At 40.5% G+C, this 9,767-nt stretch overlaps 1 long non-coding RNA gene across 1 annotated transcript; it reads left to right on the top strand.

Moving 5' to 3' along the window:
- Positions 1–327: 327 nt before the first annotated feature.
- On the top strand, positions 328–9,511 carry LOC148183787 (uncharacterized). Its single transcript, XR_015773258.1, has 5 exons — positions 328–710; positions 6,245–6,357; positions 6,794–6,904; positions 8,736–8,891; positions 9,288–9,511. It is a non-coding gene; the product is annotated as an uncharacterized LOC148183787 (long non-coding RNA).
- Positions 9,512–9,767: the final 256 nt, after the last annotated feature.

Below are 9,767 nucleotides of genomic sequence, written 5' to 3'. Positions count from 1 at the left end.
AAAAGAAAGTTGTCATCACAATCAGGCTAATAACCTTTTTATCATAGGATCTTCTTTGCATGGAAACAAGAAAAGGGAGACCACCTGTACTCCCACTGAGTTTTTGTTGCCTATGAAAAGGAATGTCAGGCTGATGAAGACATTGGCAGCTCAGCAGCTTCCTTGCCAGAACATAAATTCAAGTTCCTGTAGCAGCATCCTCCAATTCAGAAAGAAGCTGTAGAGCGCAGCTGGATCAATCAGAATTCATTGGCTGAGTTTAAAGGCTGGCTGGCTGAATTCAGTTAAGCAATTTCAATAGCAACTTGGTGCTCTAGGCAGCTTTTACTTGCTTAGTTAACTCCACAAGGAAAGGAACTCTCAGTTTGGTTGTTTGGGATTTTTTTGCTGTGCCCAGTTGACTATTTTCTAATTAGTAATTGAATACCTAAGAAGAAAACTTACTCTACAAATTACCTTGACTATAAGCCATGGCTTTGTGTTCCCTATTAGGGGGTCTGTGAAGGTGCAAGTGAATCTCTATTCCCTTACCTGATCAGCCTATTAACCTGAGTTTTTTTGGGAGCCAAACAAGCAAGCATCAGTGAATTCAGGAGAATATTAGAGGGCTCACTTCTCTGCAGGGAGGGTAGAAATTTGCAAACTCTAAAGCTATTCAACCTCAAATGAATATCCTGCCTTGAAGTTGTGCAGCTGGCCATGCCTCTGAGGTAAGGGGTTCTTTGTAAACACGGTGTCTGCATACCCCATAGGTACTGCTGTCTCTTTACATTTTGATCTGTTTGAATTGTGTAGTGCCTTGCAGTCTGAACAACAAAATGACTGACTGTTCCCATCAGCCCATCACTCTGCTCCAGCTGTTTGCCTTAACCTGCAGCACACTGCTGGGCAAGATTCTCCAGCATAGTCAGTGTTTTCATTCATTCCTTGATTTGTTTCCCAGGTACTCAATAACACCTGAGGAAAGCAGCAGGAGGAGTTTATTTTGGGACTAGGGGGAATTTCTGGGAGAAGAGAAAGCAATAAAGCACATTATTCATATTCTTCTCACACTACTTTCTTTTGTTAGACCATTTGTTAGTGAGCTGTAAGCAGTTACAGTCACTTATTCCCTGATTCTTTCCATTGCAAGACCTTGTTCTCTGCTAATTAGAACATAGCTGAAAGTTAAGCATTTAGCATGATTTATGCCCTCAGCAATTACTGCCCTCAGATGGATGATTTTACAGAGTTCAGCCAAAGCAGCTGCAATGTTTTCAACAAAGGCTTGATAAAAGAATGTCCACAATAACACCTTTCAGTGATTTTCTAATAGTTCTGTCTTCAAGGACCATTATTTGAAAACTTTAAGAAGTATGGCTATTAAAGAAAAGGGCATCTCTTACTGTTTCTATAAAGTGGTTCAGTACAGATAATGTAGCCACTAAAAATACCACAATCTATTACTGTGAAGTGTCTCCCTTCTTTGGCTGTGTATGCCCTAGCTGGGACCACACTCACTCATCTTGTGCTGCTGCTGCGAGCCCTAGGGGTTCTGAGGGACCAGCCCTATAAATTATTCACTTCAGCTGCCCTCAGCTAGGATTAGGTTTGAAAACAGGGAGCCTTGGTTCTTATCTTCACTGCCAAATGGGCCAGTTTGCCTCCCCTTCATGGGCACCATGATGGAATGGAGGCAAGGACTGACTGGTTTCTATGAGGGAGACAAATGCTGGGCTAGAAGAAATCAAAAAGACACTGAGGTTCTAACACTGGATCGCGTTGAGTGGAGTAAGTTGATCAGAAGGAGAGAGGTTGGTGTGAGTAGGGAGCTGCAACATGGCTTCAGGAGTAATTTGAAGGGAAGGAAAGCAAAGGAACAAAATTTGAAAGAGGGACTTGGAGGCTGGAAACAAACTGGGACCAAACTGGTCACTGGGGGAGAGGAGGAAGAAGGTGAAACCATTATGGGCATAATGTTCCAAGGTGGGTATGAAAGTCAAGCTTTGTGTCTCATCTGCATCAGTAAATATCTAAAAACCTACTAGTAAAATGGCTATTCACTTATGATACTGTCCTCATACAAAATGACTGTATTAGTGCTGTCAGCTATTCCAGTAATGTGTCAGAAATCTGGGTATTGAATCACAGGTGCTCAAAGCTGTTGATTAACCAGATATTTCATGTCCCACATGACAGAATATCTGTATTTTTAATGTCTTTTGAAATCCAGGAGCTATCACAAAAAAGACAACCAATTTCAAACTGTGTGAGTGAAGCTGAAAGTCAAACAAACCAAACTGAGGAACTGTTAGAATTAAGGCAGTCTTTGCAAGCTCATTCACAGCTTCAGTCTGGCTTTTGATGTTGTTTTTCAGTATTTGAGTTCATGCTGCTTTCTAACACTATGGCTTTGATGCTGCACATTTAGTGTTTTTTAAATGTGTGCTTTTTGTGTAGATCTAGAGCTAATCCAGTCATTTCACTGTAAGCTTTCTTTTCTATCTTTTTTTTTTCTTGGTTTGTTGGGGTTTTTTTTCTTCCTGGAACTTAGAGAGAAGAGGTTCTTAGAAGAATTTTGATGTTGAAACTTCCTGGTAACACAAATTCTGCTTCTCTATCCTTCCCTGTGCTGAGTACTAGAATGGAAGAGGTGGATTGAAGGATTTTCCATTAAGCTTCTGCTTGCTTGTTTTTTGTTGTTTGTTTTTTCAAAAGTAGTTGTATAATTGTCCCAAGTGTTGTCATTGCTATCAGGAGAAGGAGCAGGCTGAAGTCAGGAAGTGCCTGCCTGACTGTGCAGTCTGTACCTTAATGATGATAATTTGTGTTGACACATGGGCTGTCTGTAAATCCCATCTTCCCTGCAAAGGAGCCTAGGCTGGATGGAGTAGATCCCTGGGGCTGCTGAGAAGGGCATCACATGCCCTGCCCCTCCAACCTGCAGGATGTGCCAGCTCTGGCCGCTGAGAGATGGACATACTTCTGTCTCTGGCTCTGTGCAGTGGCCTCCTCCAGCCAGCAGCTCACCTTGCACACCGGGAGAGCTTCACTGCAGCTTTAGGTCATTATACATTATATGTTCTGCTGTGAGCTCCAGGAAGGTCCCTTTCCTTCAAACTCACACTTCCTTGCTAACCCTGAGCCCATTGCCCAACCAGAAGCTGGAAAGTCCCAGTTCCCTTGACAAGATGGCATAAGAATGCAAGATCAGCATGGAGGGGTGGTTCCTCTCCATCTGCAATAAAACATTTTGAAACCTTCCCTGTGTTCCTATATACGAGGAATGAAAAAGCAAGGAGGAGAGACTTAAATGGCCATCTAATCTCTTCTGGGATAATAAGGGGAACAGTTTAAGTGCTGCAACAAACAAAACAAACCCCCAGCCATTCTGAGTCAGTATGGAAGCCTTAATTCCAGCATTATAACGATGTTGTGTTCCACCTGACAGCACAGCACAAGCAACGTGACACCCAGTCAAGGGCTATAGTACATTCAAAATAACTACACTTCACCCACAGTGCTTTCCCCCGGACAAAAATAAGCTGTACACAGTTGTACTGTGGAAAGATTTTCTGCATCTTTTGATACACTGGTGGGCTGTCTTAGATTAAGGACCCATTTAGTGTGGACATGCACTTAAAATGTTTTTGTAATATTGGAGTGAAAAGAGGGAAAGTTACTACTTTTTTTTTTTTTTAATTACACAAAAAGTCAATCATCAGTGTTTTACTGAGATGTTATTTTTCTTCAGTATGTAGATCACACTGAGCCAGAGAGCTGCATAACAGAGCACTACACCAAGAGTGAAAAACAACCACAGGAAGTGGGGAAAAATAATCCTCTTATTATCAGCAGTTCTCAACTTTATCTGTAAGGGAATGATTTTAGATCGTGCGATCTGCTTCATTAGCCTGTTCATCTTCCCAGTGTGTTATTAAGGTTCCACTTGCTTAACAAAACCAGGAAGATCAGAATATGCCAATCAAATCTAGAATGACTTAAACAGTCTGTGGTATAAGTGGCTTACATATTTCATTGTAGGTTGATGCAGGGAAACTGCTGATACAGACAAAACATACAGGTTATAATTTCAAAGGCCCTGGAGCTGTAGGATGAAAAAAATCTTTAGCAAAAGTCCTTTTATTTAGACAAAGTAAGAAGAAAATATCTTATGTAGGAAATAGGAGTTTTGAATTTAAATAAGTTAAACAATGAAAAAGACTGACAAAGAGGCATTTTGAACAGCTGAGCACAGGCTTTCCTTCTTTGTGCAACCACTGCTGGATGTGAGGAAATGTTTAATTTATGCAGTCTTTAGTCAAACTTTTTTCATTTTAGTTGTACAGCTGGGCAACTTTCCTTTGACTGCCACAGGTTTTAGACTTAAGTGAAGAGCAAAGGCTCAACATATGGTTTAGAACTAATCTGGAGACTGACAAACTGCAGACCTCATTAAATGGAGGCTTTCTGTCATAGCATGGGGTCACACCCTGGCATGCATTCACAAACTGAAGGATCCAGAGGACAAGGGGGTGGAAATGAAGGAGAAATGGAGGATAAAGAGGAGGAGGGTGCTGTGATGGGCTTTTGAAGGGGCACAAGGGGCTGCTGAAATGGTGTGATCTTAAAAGTAACCACAATCCCTGGGTGAGTAAAGGAGGGTATTGAGCAGGACCAGTGAGCCTGCTTCTGTTGTGATGGTAACTCAGGCAGGATGACAAAAGATTAGATGATATTTGGACAGTAGCCTTAAAGATGGGCTGAAAACTGGAAATACGCTTCAAGGCAACACATGTAATGTGTTCACGTTATAGAGAGAGAGGGGAAAAATAAATTGAGTGGTTTAATCACTGTCCACAGGTAACTAAATGGGTAGAAAGTACTTTACAGAAGGGTCTTTAATCTAGCAGCTAAGGTGTGAAAAGATCCAGTGATTAGGAGCTGAAGGTAGCATTTCCCCTTTAATCTGCAAAAGTAATTAGCTTCATAAAAATTTCTTAGTGATATGGTATGTTGAAATTTTTACCTCAAGAGAGCATATCTTTTAGCAATGTATTTTTCCCTTCAAACACAAATTTTTGACCTTGGTGCTATAAGAACTACAGGGTAAAATTTTCCACACAGTTTACATTATATTTGATGTTCCCTAGATTTAGCCTCAGAAAAAAATATCCTCCTTTCAGATGGGTATTGTCGAGGTGAGGAAGAATAGGAAGGACAATGTCTGCCTGTGGAGAACTTATGAAATTGTGTTTTATTCCAACAACCTTGACTTTGACCTTCATGGCACTTTTCAGTTTAAGTGCTATTTTATTTTTTATTATTTATATTACCCGGAATTTATTATTCCAGGTTCTTTGTAAGCTGTACATTAGAACGGAAAATATTTATATTCTGCAACATAATAAAGTTCCTAGTTACTGCTTATAATTAAAAACTCACTTAACTTCTGACAGAAACCACAATGGTGCTTGCTTAACTAGATGTTACCACTCTATCCTCTAACAGTCTGCATTAAATCAAACTCCTCCTTATCTCCTCTCTAGTACATAATGACCAAACTTCGAGCTATATTAAGAATTTGATGTTTCTAATTTACTTCCTTTCTTACAAAGTTCTCAGTATTGCTGATAGTAGAATACATTCTTTATAGTCTTCCATTTTTCTGTCTTTCCAGTAATTGATAAAATAATTCCAGCTTTCTCATTTACATTGAAGATCTCAAAAGTTTCCCAAAATATTATTCCAATTTCTAAGTCCAAAATTTCATCTTCCTTACTCTATATATGTACTTGATTTTGATGTAAAATGATTGAGTCTTTAGTCTGTTGGGAACAAGGTAAAGCAACTCTGTGCCAGGATCCCAAAGTACTGCACAGAGATCGGCATCTTCTGGCTAGACACGGCCCTGGTTTTGCACTTACTGTTTGTACAAAGTCCCAGAACTTGGACCTGTGGATATCTGCACTCCTCAAACTGTGATGAACAGGATTTCTGTTCCTGGACTGCACTAGGAGATGGTCCTTTATTGTCCCTCTTTCCAGCCTCATGCACAGTGTTTTTTCATATCCTGGTTTTCATTACTTTGGTTTGTGCACTGACTGCTCACAGTTTTATTCCACTCACTTTTTCTTGTCTTTCTAGAAAGGCAGCTCAGCTTCAGTGCTGACCTCAGCTTACCTGGCAGCCCCAGGTCTGCTGACAGGGTAGGTCATAGCTGTGATCTGAAATGCTCCTTGCTTTCTTTTTTCTCTCCTCCCAGATATGAATTTATCCAGGGAGATAATTAAGCTGCAGTCCCCACACTCTCTCCTTTTCTCCTGCCTGCTGCAGCATGCTGGGTCCTATGACGGCATCACTTCTGTCCTTTCTCAGGTATGTTGTGTAACTTCAGTGCCAGACATCCAGTGTCTTCTTCTTTATTCCTCCTTTCTGAAAATGCCTTTTCTTCCATGTAGCTCTGCTTGATTTTCTATGTTGTTTTGAAGCATCCACATATTGGAAAGGTTGTTCTGATTAAAGACCTGTGGCAAAGTGGATTGAAATGATTCCTGCTCCTTCTTTTAGTAATTATTTTATTTGCTCGGTCACTACTTTTTTTATGAGTAGTGCAACATAAGCCCCACAACCAGTTTGGAAATGTCCTCTGCTGACATTCCCCAAAAGCACCCCATCTACCAGGAAGCATAATTTCTCATTTTTGTACTAAGCCATCTGAATTCTTCATTTTTCACTCGTATGTTGCCCCTAAAGCTCCTTGCTATATCATGGATTTCATCCTCCCTCTCCCTCTTTGCTCTGTGTGGCTCAGACAGCATCCAGATGGTCTCTTCCTGAAGTGAGCCTGTTCTGGAAAAAGCCTCACCACTGTCACTCACCAGAGGACGAAGCTGACCTGAAAAGACTGTGCACAGCACAAAAGGTGATTTTTCTTTCAGTGGTACTGAGGAGTCACACAGCTCTGCACTGCATGTGTGTGTGCACATGTGTACAGTTTGTACATGTGGAGATTCACACACTCACACATGTCAATTCACATTACAGGGATATCAGCTGAGGGCTTGTTACTGCCTTCCTGTGCTTTGGACAAGCAGATCATGTTTTTAGACTATGCCTTTTAATCTGAAATATTCTGAGTATTTTTAGTATTTCCTGCTGGTTTTAAACAGATCCTGCAATTTTCTAAGTGTTAAAGGTAATCCAAATCTGTATAAAAGGATTGAACGATTTAAAGCACAGAAGGTTTTTCGGTAGCCATAATTGCTCTTTCACTTGCAAGTATCTCCCCAGAGGTACAGGGAGTTGTAAAATTAGTGATATTTTTAACACAATTTTTCACAGGCTAGACAAAATTAGACCTTTTATATATTTCAGATATACATTAGCAACTTTAAGTTCCTTTTAAAAAATTTCTCTTCCTTGAAAATGTCTTGATTTACAAGCAAACAATACTACCATGTGTTATTTTTAGAGAATTGAAGCCATGTGGTTCTAATTCAAATTATTTCAGATGCATGTAGTTTGCAAATGGAAATTCCCCCATAAACCATTAGATATTGATGAGTTGCTCCAGTTAAGAGTTAAATGAGTCAGACCACAGACTATCTAGTCATAACAATTAGAGGCAGAAATCATTAATAATTTAATTTAATTATAATCACTCTTTTGGCTGTGGCTGGTGTAGAAGATTGCAAATAGGAAACGCTCGCATAATTATTATTCTGGAGATCATTCAGGACAAATAAAAGTCTGAAAAAGATGTTAAATCTCTTAAAGGACTTATTTTAATTATTTTAAAGTCATACATTAATTAAGGTGTTTACTTATTAATCCTTGGAAATTGAATTCTGTACTCAGAATTAAGTGCTGTAATTTTCTTGAGTAACTAAGTGCTGTGTTTCTCATACATGAGAGGTTGAATTGCTCAACTTTAACTTTAGAATTTTCTATAATACCTTGAGGGATGCTGACAATTAACTCACTCAACAACTTCTCTACGCCTCTAGCAAGTTTTGTGGTTCTGACATCTCTCTCTTTAGAAGTCTTGTTGGCCTAGTTTTTTTGGGTCATTTACCAGTCATTGTCTGCTGCTTCATTTCTTACTGGCCTAATTTATCCATCTGGAATTGAAGCAGAATGTAGACAGAATTGATTCTGTGGCTGCCGTTGCATGCCAGCTATCATAACCATCTGAAACTGAAGCACTTTGACATTCGTGGCTACTCTGGAGAATCCCCTTCTCACAGACATAAGGGATGGGGGTGTTGACTGCTCTCACTCATGCTGGCCCTCTGAAGGTAGGAAGCTTCACAAACCTTCTAATACTCCTCTCCTTGGAGTATCTTTATTGGTCAGAGTTTTAGTTATCATTATGAAAAGCATTTTAACAGCCTAAAACTCAATCTGCAGGTTCATGGTTTTGTTCTTTACCTCTTGTGTGCACCACATTCCCCTCCCTACCCTCTCTTGGGTCACCCATATAAAGCCCACACTAAGCACTTAATCTTCAAGCAGATCATCATCCCTAGTGGTTGTTTAAAAATACATGATTATGGCCCAAATATTTTTTTCCTAGAAAAATTCATGTTTTGAGGTACATGGAACATTGTAAGCATATTTTTTATAAGAGGCATGAAAGAAATCAGGTTGTTTAGATTAAGACTGTGCAATATATTCAAAGGCTTTTTCAGACTTTTCCATCTTTACAGGTCCTTTATAGCCAAAGGAACTTCACTTTGCTTTCTGTCCTGCAGTGCCCAAGGAAAACTGACAGTGCTGCATCTTCAGCAGAAATGTCATGATCTCCCTGCGAAGGAAACAATGCAAAGCCACAGCTCTGCCACAGCAGCACAGAGCAGCCTGGAAGGGCACTGTGCTGGGAAAAGGAGAGGTGCCTTCCAGATTCAGCTGTAAGCATGCTTGGCTTGGCTTGGCTTTGCTTTTCTCCCTCCCTCCCACACCCTGACAGTCTGTGCGGGCTGTGAGAACTGTCACTGCACCAGCTGGAGCTGATTTAAATTTCACATGGGAAGTAAAATGTTGGTTATGACAACGAGAATCATTTTACCATTGTGCTGTAGCGTAACAATTACCATTCCCTCTCTCACGTGGCTCTATCTCACAAACAAAGCCCTGCACTGTAGTTGTAAGCAAGAAGCCTGAGTATTGGCAGCTGAAGCCACTTGTCTCCTGCCTGGCTGCTATCTTCCCCCACACTGCTTTCTGGGGGGTTATTTGAAGTTTCTCCTCAGAGCTCTTTACCACCTCAGCGGTGGCTCTGGCCTTGATGGCTTGTCCCTTTCCAGCAGGGAGATGCTGTTCTCTGAGCTACAAACACAGCAGTCAAGACACTGATTGATGGTTGTTGCCTAGCGCTGCAGAGACTGGTGGATGCACCTGGTTTGTTGTGACGTGTAAGTCTGGGCAGATGCTGGCTCTGAAAACAATTTACCTGTATTTGATTGACTCCCCTGTTTATTCATCAAAGCCTTTAGAATAAAGTCCGGACAAGTGTTTAAGTGCTGAAGTCTGTTCAAGCCGTTCTGAATTTCCCAAGCATACATATGCCACTGATTTAAAGTTAACAGATCTGTTGTCTGCAGCATCTTCTCAAACTGTCTCTGTCATAAGGAGCAATCATGTGTTTGTGAAATTCAGTTGCCAAATAGAAGATTAAAGCTCCAGGCTTGATTGTGGCTGTTAGCACCCTTTCAAAGGCAGTAAGTCATTGGTCTAAGGTAATTTACCTTTTCATATTGTTGGACATAGAATACATAGAATTCCTC

This window comes from Pseudopodoces humilis, chromosome 9 (genome assembly GCF_049639895.1).
Source record: "Pseudopodoces humilis isolate 2021_Gansu_Grassland_sample_001 chromosome 9, ASM4963989v1, whole genome shotgun sequence".
NCBI lineage: Eukaryota > Metazoa > Chordata > Aves > Passeriformes > Paridae > Pseudopodoces > Pseudopodoces humilis.
The sequence above is the reverse complement of the archived record's forward strand: the minus strand, read 5'-3'. Positions and strand labels throughout refer to the sequence as shown.